Below are 24,112 nucleotides of genomic sequence, written 5' to 3'. Positions count from 1 at the left end.
TAGAGTGGATTGGAGCCATGTAATTTGTATAATAAACAGCAACTAGGAGTCGTTGAGCCCTTCTCTTAGAGGGTTCAAAAGCATTTTGTTCTACATACAGTAGTCCCTCCCTTATCCATAGCAGATACATTCTAAGACCATCAACGAATGCCTGAAACCGTGGATAGTACCAAACACTATATATACTATATACATACATACCTACAATAAAAAGTTTAATTTTTGAACTAGACATAATTAAGAGATTGACAATAACTAATAAAATAGAACTATAACAATATACTATAGGAAAAATTAGTGAATGTGGTCTCTCCCTCTCAAAATATCTTACTGTAGTGTACTCACCTTTCTTTGATGACGTGAGATGATAAAATGCCTATGCAGGGGTGCCTGGGTGGCTCAGTCAGTTAAGCGGCCAACTTCGGCTCAGGTCATGATCTCGCGGTCCGTGAGTTCGAGCCCCGCGTCGGGCTCTGTGCTGACAGCTCAGAACCTGGAGCCTGTTTCAGATTCTGTGTCTCCCTCTCTCTGACCCTCCCCTGTTCATGCTCTGTCTCTCCCTGTCTCAAAAATAAATAAATGTTAAAAAAAATTTTTAAAATGCCTATGCAATGAGATGAGGCAAAGTGCACAATACAGCCTTGTGAGGTAGCACTGGGCTGCGACTGACCTCAGGGTTCTTTAGAAGGAGAATCTCCACTTTTCACCACAGCTGACAGCTGGTACCTGAAACGAAGAAAGGGAATTGGAAACTGAGTGGGTGAGGGGGGACAACTGCATATCATCTAATCCTCACACCAAGCCTAGGAAGTCGGGACCTAATCATCTCCATCCCTCAAATGGGGAAAATTAGGCCTAGAGCAATTAAGGGGCCAACTCAAGGTCACACAGCTGGCTACAATTAGATTCCAGAAACTAGGCTTTCAACCTGTGCTGCTCAATACAGTAACCACTCACCACACATGACTATTTAAATTTTATTTATTTATTTAAAAATTTTTTATGTTTATTTCCTTGAGACAGAGAGAGAGAAACAGAGCACAGGGTTGGGGAGGAGGGGCAGAGAGAGAGGAAGACACAGAATCTGAAGCAGGCTCCAGGCTCTGAGCTGTCAGCACAGAGCCAAACGTGGGGTTCGACTCAGGAGCTGTGAGATCATGACCTGAGCCAAAGTCAGATGCTCAAACGACTGAGCTACCCAGGTGCACCTTTTTATCTATCTATCTATCTATCTATCTATCTATCTATCTACTTTCTTCCAAGATTTTATTTAAATTCAAGTTAGTTAACATATAGTGTAATATTGTTTTCAGGAGTAGAATTTAATGACTCATCACTTACATGTAACACCCAGTACTCATCACAACAAGTGCCCTCCTTAATAACCATCACCCACTGTAGCCCAACCCTCAGTTTGTTTTCTATAGTTAAAAGTCTCTTATGGTTTGTTTCCCTCACTGTTTTTTATCTTATTTTATTTTTCTTTCCTTTCCCCTATGTTCATTTGTTCTTAAACTCCACATATGAGTGAAATCATATGGTATTTGTCTTTCTCTGACTTATTTCACTTAGCACAATACTCTCTAGTTCTATCCACATTGTTGCCAATGGCAAGATTTCACTCTTTTTGATGGCTGAGTAATATTCCATTGTGTGTGTTTTTAACTATCCATCAGTCAATAGACCTTTGGGCTCTTTCCACAATTTGGATATTGTTGATAGTGCTGCTATAAACACTGAGGTGCATGTGCCCCTTCAAATCAGCATTTTTGTATCCTTTGGATAAATACCTAGTAGTTCAATTGCTGGGTCACAGGGTAGTTCTAGTTTTAACTTTTTGAGGAACCTCCATATGATTCTCCAGAGTGACTATATCAGTTTGCATTCCCACCAACAATGTAAGAGTTCAGTTTCTCAGTTGTACTGGCCATATTTCAAGTGTTCAACAGCCACCTATGGCTAGTGACTACTCTATCTGGACAGTGCTAACTAGAGAACAAATCCATCACTGTGAAAAGTTCTATTTGACAGCTATTTTAACCTACACAAGTCTCAGGAAAGTTAAAGAAACAAACTAGTGTAATATTACACACACACACACACACACACACACACACATTCCCTTCACCCTGTCTCCAGTGGTTCTAGAGAGGAGAGCATCATCTCATCCATGGACAGCAGCAGAGAAACAGAACAAGCAACTGCAATATCACCACTGGGGTTCAGTAGGGACTTGGAGTGGTGGGAAATCCCACAAGGTACTGAAGAAACTTCTGTGTGGATACTTCAGAGATCTGTAAGATTAAGCCTCCTACTTACTTTCCCATGTTAAAGGAGGGACCCTCTGATGACAAATGGGATAGACCTTCATGTTACAAATATCAGTGTGACCCACTGTGCTTGCAAGCTGGCAAGAATGGCATCCTATCAATTTTACAAGTAGCACAGACATTGGGGCACCTGGGTGGCTCAGTCGGTTAAGCGTCCGACTTCAGCTCAGGTCATGATCTTGTGGCTGATGAGTTCAAGCTCCGCGTCGGGCTCTGTGCTGACAGCTGAGAGCCTGGATCCTGCTTCCGATTCTGTCTCTCCCTCTCTCTCTGCCCCTCCCCCACTTGCAGTCTGCCTCTCTCTCTCTCTCAAAAAATAAACATTAAAAAAACAAGTAGCATAGACATATCATGTTTGACAAGCGTGGCTCAGGGAGAGTCAGTGCTTCCAAAACATTCTGAGTTGTTCCAAAATATCTCTCATAATAATGCTTATGGTAAGAAGTCACAGTTACGTATGACTTGAAATTTTTAAAGAAATTATCTTTTCTTAGTTGTGAAAAGTAATATAATGTTTCAAAATAAAATTCTAGTATACTTGCTCAAAATGGCTTCTTTCAATAGTAAGAATTCCAGACTCTCTTGCTGAACTGATGTTTCTTTAGAATTTAATGTTTATGCCAAAAGACACATAAAATGTAGACCTTATCTGAAAATCTATCACAAATTGTAAGTAAAATTTTAATAAATAAATAATTTTTGAATGAACCAGCTAGTTACAGTTCTGGATCACAAACCCAAGTAGTTGTGCTTTCAGATAATATAATGAAATAGTCCCTGATTTGGGGGCGTCTTGGTGGCTCAGTTAAGCAACCAACTCCTGATGTCAGCTCAGATTATGATCTCAGGGTTCTTGAGTTCAAGTCCCATGTCAGGCTTTATGATGACAGTGCAGAGCCTGCTTGGGATTCTCTTGTTCTCCTTCCTTCTCTCTCTGTCCCTCCCCCCATCCACACTCTCTGTCTCTCTCAAAATAAAGAAATAAACATTTGAAAAGAAAGAAATCGTCCCTGATTTTTATCTAAAGAAACAACAAAATCCTTTTTGTTCAGTAGAAGTTAGCTTCTCTCCTCTCCCAATATTTTTCATCATAAATGTATTTGTTTTATAGCAAATTGTTTTCTAGTGTCATTTGTTTTCTTTTTCAAAAAAAAAATTTTTAATGTTTATTTATTTTTGAGAGAGAGAGACAGAGTGTGAGCAGGGGAGAGGCAGAGAGAGAGGGAGACACAGAAATGGAAGTAGGCTCCAGGCTCTGAGCTGTCAACACAGAGCCCAATGCAGGGCTTGAACCCATAAACCGTGAGATCATGATCTGAGCCAAAGTCTGGCACTTAACCTACTGAGCCACCTAGGTGCCCCTTTTCTTGTGTCATTTGAAAAGATTATTTTATTTTTTAAGACAACAGGTTTCATTCCATCACTGTCCCTCACCAAATCATAAGATATGAACCTGGTAAATTCACACGACATAAAAGGTTACATGGTAAAACATCTCCCTGACTTGGCTGTCTAGCTGCCTTCTTCCCCAATTTTTTTCCCCAGAGCTAATCACATTTTCCAGCTTCTGATAAATCATTCCCAAGCTATTCTACACAGTGACAGACATAGGTATGTATATCACTTTTTAAAACACAAATGAGGGCACCTGGGTAGCTCAGTCAGTTTAGCATCTGACTCTTGATTTCGGCTCAGGTTATGATCCCAGGGTCATGGGATCGAGCTCTGCGATGGGCTCCACACTGAGCATGGAGCCTGGAGCCTGCTTAAGACTCTCTCTCTCTCTCTCTCTCTCTCTCTCTCTGCCCCTCTCCTTCACTCACACACTCTCACTAAAAAATAAAAAATTAATAAAAAATTTAAAAAACACAAAACACTGCAGTAGTAACTGCTAAGGCAAAAATCACCAATAGATGCTCAAATTAGTAGAAAAAAAAGCATGATGTCAACAAAATATTTAAATAGTCTCAAATTAACTCCCCACAAGATAATTATTAAAAGGAAAAGATAATAATGACCTATAGACCTTTTCCTTCTTTTCCTATAAAAGGAAAAGACAATAATGACCATAGAGAACCCAGACACCATCTAGTTGATGTTCTAGTTGATGTCTCCAGCACATGTTCTAGTTGATGTCTCCAGCAATAAAACATACCAACATCATGTATCTCCCAATACTTAACCGTAAAGTGCACAACACCATTTCTGTGATATTCTTGCCAAAAAAATTATAATCTGAGTCTAATCATGAAGAAACATTAGAAAGACCTAGTTGAGGGACATTCTACAAAGTATCTGATGACTACTTTACAAAAGTGTCAAGGTCATAAAAAAGCAAAGACTAATGAATTGGAGGAGCTGTCCCAGGCGAAAGCATGCTCAAGGACATTAGTGGGACATCTGAAAAAGAATTTGAAGGAAGTATGTAGATTATTTAGCAGAATTGCATCAATGTTAATTTCCTAGTTTTGAGCATTGTATTATATATTTATATAAAGTATTAACTTTTGGGAGAACTAAGTGAAGGTAAATAGGATTTTTTTTGTACTATTTTTGCAACTATATAAAGTATGAATTATTTCAAGATGAAAAGTAAAATTTTTAAAAATTCAAGTTTATTTATTTATTTTGAGAGAGAGACAGAGTGGGTGAGGGGCAGAGAGAGAGGGAGAGAGAGTATATCCTAAGCAGGCTCCTCACTGACAGCGTGGAGCCTGATGTGGGGCTCAAACTTACAAACCATGAGATCATGACCTGACTGAAACCAAGAGTCTGAGGTTTAACCAACTGAGCCACCCAGGTGGCTCAGAAAAGTAAAATTTTTTAATTAAAAACACAAATGGTAAGGGCGCCTGGGTGGCTCAGTCAGTTGAGCATCTGACTTCAGCTCAGGTCCTGATCTCACGGTTCGTGAGTTCGAACCCACATTGGGCTCTGTGCTGACAGCTCAGAGCCTGGAGCCTGCTTTGAATTCTGTGTCTCCCTCTCTCTCTGCCCCTCCCTGGCTTATACTCTTGTCTCTCTCTCCCTCTCAAAAATAAATAAACATTAAAAAAAATTTTAAATAGGTTTTGAGAATCATTCTGTAAGTATAGATACTGAATTTTTAATGTATGTGAAGTGTTCCATTTTATGAATTTCTAATATATTTGACCAGTTTCTATTAACAGGCACTTGGGGTTGTTTCCTAACATTCGGAGTTAACATTCTTTTATGCAAGACTTTTCGTACACGTGGTAAAGCCACTCTAAATGTACCATAAACCAATGGCTCCCTTCCTGTAAGAGTGAGAATTCACACTGAGAGGAGTTCACCCAGAGTAATGGATGTGTTCAAGCCATTTATCAAGCCCAGATTTGAGAAAAATAAAACATGTCTTATTTGCTGATAATATAAAATTCTCAATGTTGATGTTAAAATGAACTGATTTTAATACTGTCTTGTATATTGACTACATATTCTTTGACTTTTCTTTTCCTTCTAAATTGATTTAGGGGTACAAAAAAAGCCAAATTATCACCAATTTTACCAATTGAAGCATTTTTAAACAGAAAAAAAGATGAAATTACATCCTAAATTAGAAATGCAAATGTATCTATCTTCTTTAGGAATTACGACTCTAACCAAATCTTTGGGATGCAAATGAACTGTTTCAAAGATCTGTATCCCAAAGCATAGACACAAATTTAAGATAAACTTGATCATTAGAAGGATGTAAGTAAACCCTAAATATAATAAAATGCTAAAGTGTATTTATCTGCAGGGAAGATTGTATTGATAATCAGAAAACTCTGAATGTCATAGAATGAGAATTGATAGGATACATTATCCCTCTCTTCTGCTTCCTATACTAAAAACATAACCTTGCTTACTTCCCATTTGCCACTCTGACAAGCAAGGCATCCTAATCCCAAATTCATACTTAATGAAAGAGGAGAGATTTTTGTTAAAATTGCTATTCTCATAATTCTTTCTCCTTTAAAGTCTTCCATATAAAGTCTTTGCCATTAAAACAGCATCTAGAGTGCATTGGGTTGGATATTTCACAGAGTGAATGAACAATTCCCTTCCACTTTTTAGCTTACAACAAATCAAGAGCAAACATGATACAGAAAACCAATAAACATTTGGGTTTTCTCCTGAAGATCAAGTAAAAAGATCACTGGATGAGGTGGGGAAATGCTATTAGGGACCCTTTATTTTTTCATGGAGTACTTAATAGAGATATTAGGAGTCATTTGAAGGAACAGTTGGGAGGCTGTATTAGTTTCCAGTGGCTGCTGTAACGAAGTACCATGAACATGGCAGTTTAAAACAACAGGCATTTATTCTCCCACAGTTCTGGAGGCTAGAAGTTCAAAATTAGTATCACTGAGCCATCTTCCCAAGAGCCCCCCAGAGACTCTTTTCTTACTTGCTTGGAAAAATTAATTTGTCTGTGCCCCCCAGAGGTTCTAGAGGAGAATCTATTCTTGCCTCTTCCAGTTTCTGGTGGCTGCTGGCATTCCTTGTTTGTGGCCACATCACTCTAATCTGTGTCTGTTTACATGGTCTTATTTTCTGTGTCAGATCTCCCTTTGCCTCTTATTAGGACACCTCTGATTGGATTTAGGGCCCACCCAGAAAATGCAGCATAATCTCCCATTTCAAGATCTTTTACCTAGTCACATCTGCAAAGACCCTTCTTCCATATATGGTAACATACACAAGTTCCTGAGATTAGATATGTTATCTTTGGGGGCCAATGTCCAGCCTACTCCTGAGGGTCCTCTCTTTTCTGGACAGCAGTATTCAAGAAAGCTTGTGATCAAAGGGGTACAGAATCTATCATGGAACAGGAATGAAGAGTGTGTGTTTTTTGTTGCCCCTGTTTGTTGGAGCATCTAATGAGACCCTGGAGGAGAATGTACCTACTGAGGCAAAATACAATCAGCAGGGGAAAGAGGGAAACAGTGTGGTCAGTAAGGGAAGCCCAGGGAGGTCAGGCCCCAGGCTCAGCAGGACACAATCAAGCCTCTACTAATAGCTTTATTATATCTGTAACTGCTTCAAGTTTGTAGCAAGAGCCATACAACCAACTTAGACCTAATAAAATTACATTTTCCACGTACCTAAATGTCCTATGCAAATTTGAAATATAATACAGGGTATTTTTCACTTTCTCTTCCTAATAGTATCTATTCTCTCATTACTCCTTTGTCCTCCAGAAGTATGCTTCACTGTTCTTTCAAAAGATTCATTTACTGAGCATCTACTTAAGCAAAAAGATGTATCACATTTCAGGTTCTCATGGATTTTCTGACAAGTTTAAGAGATAAACAGAAATAAATGTATTATTTGGAAGACTGATAACTGCTACCAGGGTGAATCCGTGTTACAGTCATTCTGAGAACAGAAAGGTCACATTGGTTTGGAATGGGTGATTAAATAAGAAAAGCCTAATAGTAGAGATGGCTTCTGAGAAGATTCTTAAAGAATGGCTAGGATTTCAACAGGCTAGCAAAGGACCACTTCAGACAATGAAAACAGCACATGAGTGCTGGAAGTGAGTCACTTTATACATGAAGAAAAGTGAGAGCCAGAAAATAATTTGTCCAAGGATGCACAGCTGGTCAGTGGCAATAAGAACCCAAAGACAGTCCAGAAATCTCAAGGAAGCCCATACAGCACCCTTCTGTCTGCAGTTCCCTCTTCCTTCTAGTTGTTTTATGACTGAGATCTGACCTGCTGACCATCAAGAATATCATGACTTATATCCTCTTTCTACTCAATCACTCTCATTCATTCATCTAGCTGTCTCCCTCCAGTCTGGATCCCATAATCCTATGTTCATCTTTTCTATCCTACTCCACCTCTTCCTTACCAAGCCATACAGAACTTCTAGTGTGCACCTTCTCTGAATGATTCCTTCATCCCCTTTCTCTAATTGAAACCTTGGTCTTCCTAAGGACACAAGAAAATGTTGCTGTTTTCTTTAAGGCCCATGAACTTTAGAACCTGGTTATCGTCCCCCCAGCTTCCAGTGCTACTTTCAAACTTTAATCTGCCTTACCTTCTTTAAAATATGCAGCCCAGGGGCGTCTGGGTGGCTCAGTTGGTGGAGCATTCGACTTCAGCTCAGGTCATGATCTCATGGTTCATGAGTTCAAGCCCCATGTCAGGCTCTGTGCTGACAGCTCAGAGCCTGGGGCCTACTTCGAATTCTATGTCTCCCTCTCTCTCTGCCCTCCCCCGCTCACTCTCTCTCTCTCTGTCTCTCTCTCCCTCCCTTTCTCAAAAATAAATAAACATTAAGAAAAAAATAATAATAAAATAAAATATGCAGCTCATTTGAAGCCCATACCATCAGACTACAATTCACTTACTTCCACCTGTATGTAGATCACATATGACAACCTCCAGATCATTCCCCCTCTTACTGATGATTTTTTTCTCAACCTATCACCCTTCATGTCCTCACTACCCTCCATGCCCAGAAAATCACTGACGTGCAAACTCCTGTAATTACTTTCCTTCTCTCTTCCTCCTTCCTACTTGCCTAGAAAATCTCCAAACCTGATTAAACTCAACTCTAACCATATTCTAGTAACTGAAGTTTGATGAAACCATTAAATACTCCTAACTAGTTCCACAATAAATTCATGACGCAGAGTCACAAGGATACCTAACACTTCCTGACAACTACTTATACGTCCACAGTACCTTTGCTGTCTGACTCCCATGGACAACCATTCCACACTTTCTGCTCTCCTCTCAAATATCCCTGTCTCACCTTACCCTTGACCTTACTTTATATCTTCCTGAGAAATTAGAAGCAATTTAAAGTGAGTGCCCTCATCTTTCTATACATCTACTTTCTTCTGTACCTATTCATTCTACTTTCTTCCCTACAGATACACGAAGTTATGACCCTTCTTCTAGTAAGGCCCACCTGTTCCATTGGGACATCTTAATCCATGTCCTATTAGCTTGCAGTTACGCCCTCTCTCCTACACTTCTATTCCTCCCACTCTTCTGAATTGGTCTCATCTGATCTAGTTTATTTGATCTTAAAAATCACCTCTCCTTTGAACCAAGGTATCCAGTAATTTTCAACCTATTTTTTTCCACTCTTTATAGCAAAAACCTCAAAAGAGTAACTATATCTCCACTTTCTTACCTCAAAAGAGGCCATCAAGACTAACCTTTCATGCCCATTTCCCTTTCTACTCAACCACTCTCTGAACACTCAGGCCCTACCACTCATCCATGTGTCTCCCTCCAGTCTGGATCCCACAGTCCCATGTCCATCCTTTCAACCTTGTCTGTGTCCTCATCTTGACCACTCCAGTCAAGCTTCTGATTCCTCCATTTTCTTGTCAAGGTTGCCAGTGACCTGACATTGCCTAATCCAATGAACACATCTGTGCCTTCATCCTACTGGACCTGTTAGCATTATCGACCACTCCCTACTTCCTGAAACACTTTCCTCTCCTGGCCTCAGTGTCACCCACTCTCCTAGTTTTCTTCTTACCTCACTGGCCCTTTATTTTCCCCACTCTTAATCTCCTTTTTTTTTCTACCCAATCTGAATTTTGAAGTGGTCTGGAATCCTCTCCTTTTTCTCTACCTACATTTATTTCCCAGGCGATTTCACCCAAGTCTCAGGTTCCAGTCGCTACCACCAGCAGAGTATAGACCCCTGACTAGGCTTCTTAGGCTTTAAAGAGGAAATCAAGGATGATTCCAGTCAGAAATTAGGTTGTGCTAACCAAGTGTACTCCTCACCAAAACCAGACAGGGTTCCAAAGTCACATCCTGAGGTTTAGTCATATACTTCCCAGGTGGTCATCTTTTCCCAAGACAGAGCACCACAGAGGCTTATCCAGAACAATACTTTTTGTTTTACCTCCACCATCCTGCTCTGAAGCTCCTACAGTCCCTCCTTCCTCTCCTGAGTCCACTTCCTATCAGAGAATATTCCAGAGTGAATCCAACACAACCACCCCTCATTTACACTAATCCTCTGACTCTGCATCCATAATTTTTTTTCCATAATGTCAGGTTGTCTCTCAGGCCCTTACTTATGGTTAAGTTTCATGTAATGCTACCTTGTATATGTCTTTTCCATGAGATTCTTATCCTCCATCCATGCCACCCTCCCCGCCACCGAAAATCACTGAGCAATGCATATACCTGGCTCCATAAAACACTAGCAAGCAATTCACTGTGGCACAGACAGGTTAATTTTTCCAAGCATGTAAGAAAAACACTTAGCCTAAAAATGATAAACACATTATACTCATGCAAATAAACAACATCAAAAATAACATATTTAGGGACGCCTGGGTGGCGCAGTCGGTTAAGCGTCCGACTTCAGACAGGTCACGATCTCGTGGTCCGTGAGTTCGAGCCCCGCGTCAGGCTCTGGGCTGATGGCTCAGAGCCTGGAGCCTGTTTCCGATTCTGTGTCTCCCTCTCTCTCTGCCCCTCCCCCGTTCATGCTCTGTCTCTCTCTGTCCCAAAAATAAATAAACGTTGAAAAAAAAAATAACATATTTATTTTCTATTGTTTCCCTTTGCAGCAATTTCTTACTATTTCCTATTTCAAAACAAAAGCTAGTTTCCAAAGGAAGGGAAAACAGATTAAGTCTAACAATAAAGGAGTAATGTTCACAAGGTTTAAATATGAAATTTTACATAGCTTTTCCAAAGACACTCATGTTTGCTGGCACTTCACTACTTTTAACCCTGAACATGAAATTCAAACTTCTATGGAGACAAAACTATGCATCTATTAAAACACACACACACACACACACACACACACACACACACACACACACTGGTCCCTTTCTGGTGTGATCCTTGGATAAATGTCTTTTGCAACTCATTCCAATGTGAGTAATGTATCTCCTTCTCTAGCTTTTTAAAATAGGTTGGATTACAAACTGTCAGGAAAGATTCAAGTGACAACTAAAGTAAAATAAGATATGAAGAAAGGTCTCATTTCATGTTTCTCAAAGCATGTTCCACTGACAATGCATTGGTTAGTAATAATGTTTATGACAAAGTCTATACTTTTGTTTGGGTTATGAATCATTAATTTATGACCTTTAATAAAAACCAGACATTGCCTCATTACTGTCTCATACAAGAACTATGTCTTGCAAAGAATTCTGGTAAGGTCTATTTTTTTCCCCATTAGTGTGTTATGTGTGTTAAAAATTAAGAGTGAGATTATTAGGTGACCTATTCAGGCCAGTGTTTCTAGGACTATAAATCTGTGGCTACCAAGTATTAATTCATTTTTACCAGAAACTTGGAGACTACATAGGAAGAATTACTGGAGCAGTCAGATTCCTGAATCTTTCTGACCATCATTAATCTTGGGACATAGGAAGAAAGCACAAAGCAACTGTATTCCTACTTTGGTTTCCTTAACCACTCAGATATAGAAATAGATTATCCAACAGCACATTTATTTGTTGCTTAATCTTGGCATTTAAGGTATATTCTTGAACCAAGAGTTCATTGATTAGTGAACTATTACAAGGGCAGGAATGATCGTGAGTGGCCCAAATGTTTTGGAGCCAGGCAGACCTGTATTTCAATCTCCACTCCACCTTGTACCAGTTACGTGACTTTAGGCAAATTGATTAATTGCTTAGCTTCGGTATATTCTGAAAATTAGAGTGCTAACAGGTAACCTCAACAAAACTGTAGTTTGGATTTAATGATGTAAATTCAGGTGCAGTATCTAGTTCCTAATAAATGTTAGCTCCTTTCCCTTGAACAATTTTACATTGGGAATCAGTGGCAGACTCCATCATAACACAATTACTAACTGATATGCTTACGTATTCACTAGAGTATTTGCCTATATATTGCCTCTTCAGAGACAAAAAGATTTCGGGGGCTTTGGAGCACAATGATAAAGCCACTTGATGACCTCCATCTGATGACCCATTTCATGAATAGAACTCATAGCTTACAAATGATATTGAACTAAATTAACAAAAATATTAAAGCCTTTATGAAAGAAAGTAATATCCGTGGGCCCAGCCAGATTTTTTAAAACTAAATTTAGTCAGTTTATAATGCCCACTGAGTTTCAGATATGCTCCAGTGTATATGCTCAGAGCAAAGGGAAGGAAGTGGTTACCTCAACTGGGGGCGGGGGGAACAATGATGTTGAGAATGTAGAAGAAAATAAGATGAGATCAGAGAAAACACAAATTCTATCAAAATATTCCCCTGGCTTCACTGATAAGTACATGGTAAATGCCACACTAGTCAAAACAATGGTATTTCCAACTCTGGCCCCAAAATAGAGAACTGCTAAATAAATTGCTACATTAATAAAACAAAGTTGTATGCAGGCATCAAAAATGATGTTGTAGAAAAATATTCATTTTACTTTTTAGAAGAATATTTAATAACATAGAAATATGTTAATAAGTAAAAAAAGAAGCTATAAAACAGTATGGGTAGCATTCTTCTATTAAGGAAGGAAAGGATGATGGGATAGATGGACGGATAGATGGAAAGAAGGGAGAAAGGAAGGAAGGAAAGGAGGGAGGGAGGAAAGAAGGACTAAAGGAAGGAAGGAGAAAACACCAATATATTAATAGTAGTTTACTCTGGATATAGAAATTTGGGTAACTGATTTTTTTCTAGCTTTATTGAAGTATATTTGATGTATAACATTGTGTAAGTTTAAGGTATATAACATGATTTGAGATACATATACATTGTGAAATAATTAGCACAAAAAGGTTAGTTAACATATCCATCACCTCACCAAGTTGTGTGTGTGTGTGTGTGTGTGTGTGTGTGTGTGTGTGTCTCAGTGCGAATATTTAAGATCTACTCTCTTAGCAACTTTTCAAATATACAATACAGTATTACCTATAGTGACAATACCGTACACTGGATCCCCAGAATTTATTCATCTTATAACTAAAAGTTTGTACCCCAAATCACCCAGTTGGTAAGTCAAACTGGGAAGTCAAACTTAATCTAGTTCATTTCAAAGCCCAGCCTCCTAACACCCTACCCTATGTATAACCTTCATATATTAGAATAACCAAACTCACCAAGCTTGGCAATAAACTGGCCACACACGAAATTCTATATTTAATTCTACACAGTTTAAAATGAACCCAGAGGAAAGTGAAAAGAATTCTATAAAGTCTATAAACTAAGAAGATAAGAGAAAGAAAGGTTAGGTTAGGTTGAAGAACACAAAGAAAGGGGTAAATTATTTTCTCTTACTCCTGTTTCATCTATTCTGGTTCCTCTAGGGAACAAGCTTCCTACCACCACTCATGGAAAGATATATCTAGCCTCTCAGGCCTATTATTGGATTTAGATGTTGAACTCTCAGTCCTCATGGTCTTTATCACACAAGATCTTCTTGATCTTTGTAGGCTCACTTAGAACTTCTAGGTAACCCCTCCTGATACCATCTCTGCCTCTGACCACACTATCTTCAGAATGATGTTTTCTTAAGTTCCTTTCCAGGTAACATACCAACCAGCTTGAGCTGGCCTCAGAAACTTCCCTCTTCTCTCTGCAATGCCATAATAAGGAAGCCCTTCCATACCAGAAACACACATTTTCTTACCTGGCCTTGCTCTAGAGATCATTGACTAAAACTGACAGAATTTAATCATGTATTAGCTTAAGAGGAGATAATTCTAATCATTAGACTTGTGAATAAAAGCACTAGCTATTAATGGTACAATGAAGACAATCCCAGGAAGCATGGTAAGTATGCTTAATGGAATCTGCATAATGGAATCTTTATTATGTGATAACTCAGGTAACACAAGCTGCTGAAATAAATACCAAATTTTTAGTAGCTTTAAGCAATATAATATTATGTCTCACTCGTATTAATCAATGAGACTGTTTCTAGTTGACTGGTAGCTTTCCTGCACGCAGTGATACAAGGACCCAGTTTCTTTCTTGTGCCTCCACCATCCTCAGAAAACATGGAGGTTTGTTTGGGGTTTGTTAATCCAGCCAGAAATCAGAGAAGAAACAGAAGATGCTTCTTAACCACTTCAGCCAACTAGTTTTGTGTGCCAGATTCCAAAAGTGAGAGCTAGTTATATACTCCCACTGAAGTATAATAATTGGGAAATGCAGTCATTGGCCACTGCCAAAAAGTCACTGTCCAGTAACTACTCTTCACTATGGAAGAGAAGTGCAAATCTTTGGTGAAGAGCCAACATTGCTACTGCCATTAGATAATAAAATGAATGGGTTTTAAATAGTGTTTTAACTCCAATTTTCATAGCCCTCAACTTCCATAAAAGCTCAGCACAAGAAATACCCACTTGTATTTAACTGCAAACTCTTAAAATTTCTAGAGTTTGAACATGTTGATTATAAGCTCTTGTGTTAGATTTTAAGGACTTGGAGGGCAAGAATCGACTCTTCTGAACTTTGTATGCCCAAAGCCTTGCACACTTTCTCTTGCACATAGTAGCTGCCCAAGAAGTGTTTGTTGAGTAAATGAACTAGACATTATATTATGCAAGGTTCCTTATACAAAAAGAACCTGAATTCATCCTTGAATTCAATGTCAGGTATGTTTGTTTCTCAAAATAAATGTCTATGCCTGTCTGCTCCTACCATACATGGTCCCGTGAGCATATAGTAATGTGGTCCTTCACATATTTCCAGACACAGCTTCCTCTGCCTGGATCACCCTATCCCCACATGCACCTGGAAAATGCCTTCCCCTCCCTCAAAAGTTGGCTCAAGAATGACCATCTCTTCTCCACACAGTCTTACCCAATTCTCCCCACAGACTTAGTACTTCTTCCCCTTTGTGTCCATCATACCCATTAAAATTCTTATTCTAATTTATGGCAATTATATATTTATTTTCTGTCTCTCCATTAAATTATAAACCATTTAAAGGTAAGAACCATGGCTTTTATCTTGGGCACTGTCTGATATATAGAGAAGCTTAACTGATATTTATTAATTTGTAAATTGCCATTGCTTTAATGTATTCCATGCTTAAATAAAAACTTGAAGAATGATACGCCTCCCTCTCTCACACCCTTTCCCCCAAACACAGTGATCTGATTTGCTGAAACAAAGCAGAGTAGATATTGAAAACAGAAAATTCTCAATATCATATTGGAGTTAGGAAGCCTCTAATCCATTCATATTATAATACTTACATCTCTAAATACAATAATACATTCTTTGTTGCATTACATTACAGTTTCATGCTGACTTGATCCCCAACTGAATATTAACCAGTATTGTGTTTGTGTGATAATCTCTTCAGCAAAAATGTTTTTAGTATTTTGTATTTGTAATGCAATATTTATAAAGTTTGAAGTCTCACTTGCCTTCAAACTGAAATCCTTAACTTTTCAGAGAGTATAAGAGAAGGCAGGGGAAAAAAACCTAACATTCACTGAACGGCTATAGGGTCCTTGATGCTTTACATACTTTATTCATCAGAATCTTATATCAACCTAATGAGATATAAGCATTATTATCAACATTTAGACATGCGCAATCTAAGGCTTAGAAAGTATAAAATAATGTTTGAACCAGAATTCAAATTCAGATGCATCAAGTTCTATGGTAGGCTGAATAATGATCCCCCAAGATGTCCATAATCTAATCCTTGGAAACTGTGAGTATTACTATATATAGCAAAATCAACTTACCAGATGTAATTAAGGATCTTGAGATAGGAGGATTATTCCGTATTATCTGGGTGGTTCTACATGTAATCACAGAATTCTTATAGAAGAGAAGAAGAGAAATTTTAACTACAGTAGAGGAGAAGACGGTGTGATCATGAAAGCAGAGACTGGAGTGTGTATCCAAGGACTGTTGGGGGATTCTGGAAGTGGAAGATGTAAGGAACGGATTCTTCCCTGTGATCTGCAGAAAGAACCAGCCCTGCTGACGCCTACATTTTGGCCTCTCAAGACTTCCTTTGGACTTCTGAATTCCAGAATGCAGGAAAATAGATTTGCATTGTTTTACTTTTGTGGAATTTGTTGCAGCAAGCAACAGGAAACTAATACAGCCTCCAAACCTAAAATCTATATAAATCAACTCAGTGAAACAAATAGTGTATTCTCAAGACCAAGTCCTTCAACACCGCCCCATCAGGAGAAGCCAACAACTAGAGTCATGTCAGACCAGATAGGGAAATTCCAAATATGAACACTCTCCAAAAACACTTGAACCATCATCATGACTATTCCAAAGTAAAATCTGGAACTCTTTAGCCAAGTACTGCAAGAAATATTCCCAGCTGGGAAGAAGGAATAGTGTGAGGGCCAGTCTCTCAGGTAGCCAACCCATAAAACCTTGTAGAACTAAGTAAAAAATTTGAACTGAACCCACAAGCCTGAGGTGGCCAACACAAACCTCAGTAGAACTAGTTGTACTTCCAGTAGCAAAACACTTTTAAACAAGGGCCATATTACATTTCCAACTCTTGGGGCAAAGCCTTGCATATGTCCTACAGTAGCCCAAGACTGGAATTTACCAGAGAATGAGTAACTCAGAAAAAAAGCTTGCAAGCTCTGTGCCTAGCCCAGATGGAAAAACAAGCTACTAACTTTGAGGCAGTACAAACTCCAGACCTCATGCCAGCAAGAGCCTCCTCCAGGATTACATTTGGCATGAAAATGGAATTATAGTAGTTTGAATTACACATACTTTCCAATGCAAAATAAGTACTACCGTGAACTGAAAGAAAGTTTGTTTATATCTTCTGTTGTTCATTGAGACGATTCTCACTGGCTCTGGAGGCTGCTGTCCAGTGTTACCCTCTCAGGGGAAGTGACTCAAGAAGGAAACCATCACCATGGCCAAGAGAAAAGAGAATCTTCAGAATGAAATTAGCTTTTGTTTTCCTGTTGCCTTTTGATGTGGATAGATATTTCTGCATGAAAAATTTTCAGTTTTCGTCTTCTGAACTATTCAAAAAGCTATGGCTTAGAAGAGGTATAAACAATAAGGTAGTCTGTGGGATGGGGGAAGTTTTTCTGGTGGAGGTGAACTACAATCTGATTGAGGACAAACATAAATATAATGAGAATTTTTATGGAAATCTAAAGGGATTTTAACAGTAAAGATTTAAAGTAGTAAAAATATTTTATAGAAATCCTTAATGAAAACTCTATTCTCAAATTTTAAAATTCTATTTATTCCTTCATCAGTCTCCCTTACTTTTTGACATTGTCAGAAGTCCCATGAACCATACCTTAATGCTTTAAAATGATCTTGACTATGACTTTTATTTTGGAACAGCTATATCAGAAAATGTCTCCCTAAAACTCATTAAAATTATCAATAGGTAATAACTGAATATCAGTGATTTATAAATTGCTGGGGGAGATACAACAAAGTCAGTGCCTCTCAGGGCTTATAATCTACTGAGGAGAAAGAACATAAATATGTAAAATATTAAATAACAAAGCTTTAAGTACTGGTTAAAAAAATAGAAACCCATCACAATGTAGTCCATGGTTAGAAACACATGATTTTACAGGCAATGGCCACCATAGGGGGTTAAGGAGAAAGAAATCATATTAAAATAACAAGGCTTGTGGGACACCTGGGTGGCTCAATTGGTTAAGCGTCTGATTTCGGCTCAGGTCATGATCTCACGGTTCATGGGCTCAAGGCCCACACTGGGCTCTGTGCTGACAACCCAGAACCTGCAGCTTGCTTCAGTTTATGTGTCTCTTTCTGTCTCTGCCCTTCCCCTACTCGATTGCTCTCTCTCTCTCAAAAATAAATAAACATTAAAAAAATTTTTTTTTAAAAAAACAAGGCCTGGAAACTAGGGAATTCAGTTGTTTCTATAATGTTATGGTGCAGCTAAAGCACAGTGTGTAACTGGTATGATGAAGAGGGACCCATGCATTGGAGTCATACAGACCAAGTATCAAACTCCAGCTCCACTCCTTGCCAGGCATCAGATCTTGTCAATTACTTAAAAACTCTGAGCCTGCTTATCTTCCTCTGTAAAATGTGGCTCCAACCTACCTCTCAAGATTGTTCTGAGGTTAAAGTGAGAGATACATATAAAGTTCTCAGAAGATAGTAGATGCTCAAAAATATTAAGACCTGTCCTCTGTCAGTGGTTGTTTAGTCCTCAACAAAACTTTTCTTTCTGAAATTTCATGACACCCTGTAGGTCTCCTTAATATGCATTTTATTTCAGAGACCTCCTGCACAGGTAGTGTCATGAGTTTTGTGACTGTCCAGTAAGGTATGTGTTTCCAGGTTGGTCATCATGGACAACACATGGAAAGTGACTCTCCTCTCAGAAACATTTTAATTCCATGAGGGGCATGGTTGGCTTAGTTGGTGGAGCATGTGACTCTTTATCTCAGGTTGTGAGTTCAATCCCACGTTGGGTGTGGATCCTACTTAAAAAAATAAATACAATAAAATCTTAAAAAAAAAAAAGAAAACATTTTAATTCCTGCCATTGCCACAGGACACAGAGAAGATACACACTTCCTCAATTCAATGATGCACATTTTCTACATATTAATACTTCCGAAATAGGAATGTGGCTTAAAAATGTCATCCAAGGAAACTTGCCTGGAATAGCTTTTTAAATAAAATGTTGCTATTAATATAGTAGTTTGTTGTACAATTAATGGCATCTTGGCCTGGAGGAAATACAGTCATGGCATTAGAAAAAAATGGAGCTGCCATAGAAAATAGAGGTGGACTCAAGTTTAGAAGCAAAAGCCACAGACTTAATGCCACAAAACTCTACACTTAAAAATTGTTAAAAGATAATTTTTTTGTTTTATATATATTACTACAATAAAAATCATTTTAAGCCACAGAATATGTAACCATCTCCTGGATTAAGAAGTCATTAATGTGCGGGGCGCCTGGGTGGCGCAGTCGGTTAAGTGTCCGACTTCAGCCAGGTCACGATCTCGCGGTCCGTGAGTTCGAGCCCCGCATCGGGCTCTGGGCTGATGGCTCAGAGCCTGGAGCCTGTTTCCGATTCTGTGTCTCCCTCTCTCTCTGCCCCTCCCCCGTTCATGCTCTGTCTCTCTCTGTCCCAAAAATAAATAAACGTTGAAAAAAAAAATTAAAAAAAAAAAAAAAAGAAGTCATTAATGTGCAATGGAACCAGCACTGTATATGGCATATTAGAAAAGAACAAAGCCTTCCATAGAAACCAACTAGTTCCCTGTCCTCCAAGCCTGTTCTTTTTTTTTTTTTTTTTTACATTTTGTTTATTTATTTTTTTGAGAGAGAGAGACAGAGCACAAGTGGGGGAAGGGAAGAGAGAGAGGGAGACACAGAATCCAAAGCAGTCTCCAGGCTCTGAGCCATCAGCCCAGAGCCTGACTCGAGGCTCAAACTCACAAACCGTGAGATCATGACCTGAGCCAAAGTCGAATGCTTAACTGACTGAGCCACCCAGGCATCCCTCCAAGCCTGTTCTTTGAGGAAGAACATATGCACAGCTTAAGACATCTCTACAGTTAGTTACCCATGCTTTATAGGAACACATGGTTGCTCCCACACAGGTGGACCTGGACAAGAGTAAATATAAACCCATAGGAGACGATGGTGAACTCTCATCTCTTAGGCTTACCAATCAAGGTTCACTTAGTGCAGAAGACCTAGGGAATGATATTGGAACCCACCATGGATTCTTCAAAGTGCTTAAGTGCTTTATGAATGGTTCTCTGGAGCAGAATCAATCAGGGCAACAGGTAAACTTCTCCTAGAAATACAATCTGCCCCATTCACTGAGTTCTGCTATTGTTTCCAAAAAGTGATACAGGTATTCCACAATTGGCGCTGCTGGGTCAGAAGGGTTCGAAAGAGGTGACTCGTCCCTCCACACCTCACTTGGCACACGGTACCATATGAACGTCCTGGATTGGGCATTGCTTAGAAAACTTGGCACTCAAAGAGGCTAATGGCCAAGTTAGTCTTTGTAAGGGAAAATTTTGTTGAATGGAATGCATGCACAGCCTCCAGCCCTGACTCCTACTTTGTTCACAAAACACTAGACAAGTACCAAGATACCTGGGGAGGAAGCTGTGTGACATCCACAGAGCAGTTCATCATGCCCACCCTTTTGTGGAGAGTCACCTCTGGAGTAGATGCTCTTGGATCAGTACTCTCGCAGGACATAACTTAGAGCCCAGTGCAAGAATATCATCTAACCTCCTTGCCATCAGTCCTCCAGTCTTCTCTCCTTTCAGGCAAAATGGAACACAAGGTGGACTATTCAAAATGATGTCCATTGGGAGGGCTTCCCTCGTCCTCCAAACTCCAGAGTAGATGGCTCTGCTGGCACCTCAGCAGTCCATGTCCCATCTGTGTCAGCAGAGCCACCTGTAATCCAGACTCAAGCTTTTCCCCTTTTCCTGAATGAAGCAAACACTCCATGAAACCACAGGTGTGGGTGCTACAAGCATAATGGCAAAACCAATGAAAGCAACTGAAATATCCAGAAATGAAGGTTGGTTAAATAAAGCATGGTATATAGGATGAAATAAGCTGCATCTATTTTAAATGATGCTATGAATATTCAACAAGGTGATTTTTTTATTTTTTTATTTATTTTTTTTTTTAATTTTTTTTTTCAACGTTTATTTATTTTTGGGACAGAGAGAGACAGAGTATGAACGGGGGAGGGGCAGAGAGAGAGGGAGACACAGAATTGGAAACAGGCTCCAGACCCTGAGCCATCAGCCCAGAGCCCGACGCGGGGCTCGAACTCACAGACCGCGAGATCGTGACCTGGCTGAAGTCGGACGCTCGACCGACTGCGCCACCCAGGCGCCCCAAGGTGATTTTTTTAGATGAAAAAATTGGGTGCTATAAGGTTGTGAACATACACATTAGGAAACAGCGATTATCCCTGAGATGCAAAATTATGAGGCATTATTTTTCTTTCTGCTTATTTTAAATTGCATACTATGAATATGTATTAGTTTTATAACATACCTTTAAAATAAAAACTCCTGGTAGACAAAACATTGCTAACCTTCCTGCCCACAAGCACGTTGTTAAGTACCACTGAAGAGTAATGCTAACATCAGTGGAATGATTTATGTGCTTTTGCTTGCTAAGGAGAATATAATAACCCAGGGCGGGGGTGGGGGTGGTAAGTCATCTTCTGCAGAAAATTGTTTAAAGTTATTTTTGAAGAGATCCAAGGCATCCAAAAGGGACTTTATAAATTTCTGGATAACAAATTCAGTCCTTAATAAAATGTTTAATTCTAGTGAGTAAATAAATTTTTGACACAGTAAAAATATATCTTTATATCATATCCTCTTCTGTAATCAATATATATGCTATACTTAAATTTATTTTATTAGTATTTCTAAAATACATTTACTTATTTGAATACTATGTGCTTCCTTTTATAACATACTGTTGACCATGTCAATGACTCATTTGTTTCAAAGTTCAATTTTAATATTGTTTCTATACAGAAACTACAATCTACTCCATACTGATCTACTTTACTATAATGTCTAAAACATGCTACAGAGGAAACTATCTAGATAAAAATATACCATGGGCTTCTCTTGGCCAAAGGCCCCTAAAGATATACTCTCCTTTATACTCCTGTATGAGTAATTTGCAATTCTTTTACTGTGTCCAACTTAGGTGGCCAAGGTAAGTCCAACAAGTTGACTGCCAATACATAGGCCCACATAAATGCATTTACAAAGTTCACTGTTGTCATTTGGACCAGAGACTAAAAAGAGGATGGTGCAGGGGTGCCTGGGTAGCTCAGTGGGTTAAACATCCGACTCTCTGACTTTGGCTCAGGTCATGACCTTGTGGTCATGAGCTCAAGCCCCATGTCCTGAGTGTGGAGCCTGCTTAGAATTCTCTCTCTCTCTCTCTCTCTCTCTGCCCCTCTCCTATTCATAGTCTCTCTCTCTTTCTCTCTCTTTTAAAATAAATAAATACTTTAAAAATAATAATAAAATAAAGAGTATGGTGCAGATTCTGAAAAGATTTTCTTCCAAAGCATTATTTTTGTGTTTGATCCACAGTTTTAATTATCCTTGACAGATATACATTCAATTTCTTCGAGGAAGTGTTGAGGCTATGTATTTAAAGGAAAATGCAACATCACAAGGAATGACACGCAATTTAGTGAAGGGATCTGTTTTCCTCCATATTGTTAATGGCTATTTCTCTACCACCCATGAGTATAGACACTGAGACTGAGATGGGCATTTTTCACACCCTTCCCTATGACCACTCTCCATCTAGGGGCCATACATTGACATACATTCCACTCCCATGCCTAGAAAGAAAACCAAAAGAAGAAGAAGAAGAAGAAGAAGAAGAAGAAGAAGAAGAAGAAGGAGAAGAAGGAGAAAAGAAAAAGAAAGGAAGAAAGAAAAGAAGAAAGAATGACTATCATTCATTCAAATTAAACTTTTTAAAAGTTATTTATTTATGTATGTATGTATGTATGTATGTATGTATGTATTTTGAGACAGAGAAAGTGAACAGGGGAGGGGCAGAGAGAGAGAGAGAGGGAGAGAGAGAGAATCCCAAGTAGGCTCCACACTGCCAGCACAGAACTCAATGTGAGACTTGAACTCATGAACCATGAGACCATGACCCAAGCCAAAATCAAGAGTCCAAACCTTAACCAAATGAGCCACCAGGCACCACTCAAATAAAATTAAACTTTAAATGAAATGGTATAAAAAATACTTACCCATATAATTTTTTCCTATAATATGTAACATTGTACGTGACCTAGGATAACGTGTGATGCAAGTTTCTTGTGTTTCTAGGAGGCAAGCTCTAGTTCCATTCATCCAGATGTCAACCGTGTTTCTCCATCCTCTATTTCATTCACACGCAGAACTCTCATAGATTAGAGAGACCAACCTACTAGAAACTTTGGGAGGGTTTTCTGCCTCACAAAATCTCTCCCACTGGTCAGGAATTCATTTTAGAAACCTTAGGGGCGCCTGGGTGGCGCAGTCAGTTAAGCGTCCGACTTCAGCCAGGTCACGATCTCGCGGTCCGTGAGTTCGAGCCCCACGTCAGGCTCTGGGCTGATGGCTCACAGCCTGGAGCCTGTTTCTGATTCTGTGTCTCCCTCTCTCTCTGCCCCTCCCCCGTTCATGCTCTGTCTCTCTCTGTCCCAAAAATAAATAAACGTTGAAAAAAAAATTAAAAAAAAAAAAAAAAGAAACCTTAGAAATTCATTTTAGGGAGTCTTAAAGCCTTTTTTTTTCCCCCAGTCTTCAACAATCTCACCAAAAGAAGAGAATGTATCTTGTTCCCTAAAAACTACTACTATCCTGAGGGTTTGGGAACAGGCTACAGTTTTGGGGGAAGGAGCCCAGGGAAGGAAGGAGAGAATAGGCAGGAGCAGAAAACTTCCTGGGCAAAAACTTTCTTCTGACTTCAAATACAAAAGCATTTCTACCAGCTACTCAGTTTCTTCTACTGCTGTTGAAGAGTCCTTTGTGTTCGTGGTTAAAGCAAAGTGATGACAAATAAAAATACGGAAGTTGTAAACTACACCACAATAGAGTCAGAAGTAAGGGAAAAATAGAGGAAAAGTTAAACATGTTGGCAGACGGCGGGAGACAGGAATGGGTTCTGTTTTACTGAACAGGACAAGGGTTTTGTTTCAATTATTCTCCAAACTTCCTTCCCCAGTTGCACCATATCCCTTACACTTAAAGCAGAAATTTCTGATGGAAATGTTGCAAGTAAAAGGCTGAAAGAAGGGACCCAGAGCACAGCTATCTCAA

At 39.1% G+C, this 24,112-nt stretch overlaps 1 protein-coding gene across 1 annotated transcript in view; it reads right to left on the bottom strand.

Annotated features, from left to right (window-relative positions):
* Positions 1–524: 524 nt before the first annotated feature.
* Positions 525–24,112, bottom strand: part of LOC123586573 (serine/arginine repetitive matrix protein 1-like) — a 118,368-nt gene continuing 94,780 nt past the window's right edge. The window contains exons 8-9 of the mRNA XM_045455805.1: positions 671–726; positions 525–560 (exon numbers count right to left, since the gene is read on the bottom strand). The gene's annotated coding sequence lies outside the window, so the exon portion shown is untranslated. The remainder of the gene's footprint in view (positions 561–670; positions 727–24,112) is intronic.

Source organism: Leopardus geoffroyi, chromosome C3 (assembly GCF_018350155.1).
Source record: "Leopardus geoffroyi isolate Oge1 chromosome C3, O.geoffroyi_Oge1_pat1.0, whole genome shotgun sequence".
Taxonomy (NCBI): domain Eukaryota; kingdom Metazoa; phylum Chordata; class Mammalia; order Carnivora; family Felidae; genus Leopardus; species Leopardus geoffroyi.
Note: the sequence above shows the minus strand (reverse complement) of the source record. Positions and strands in the feature narration are given on the sequence as shown.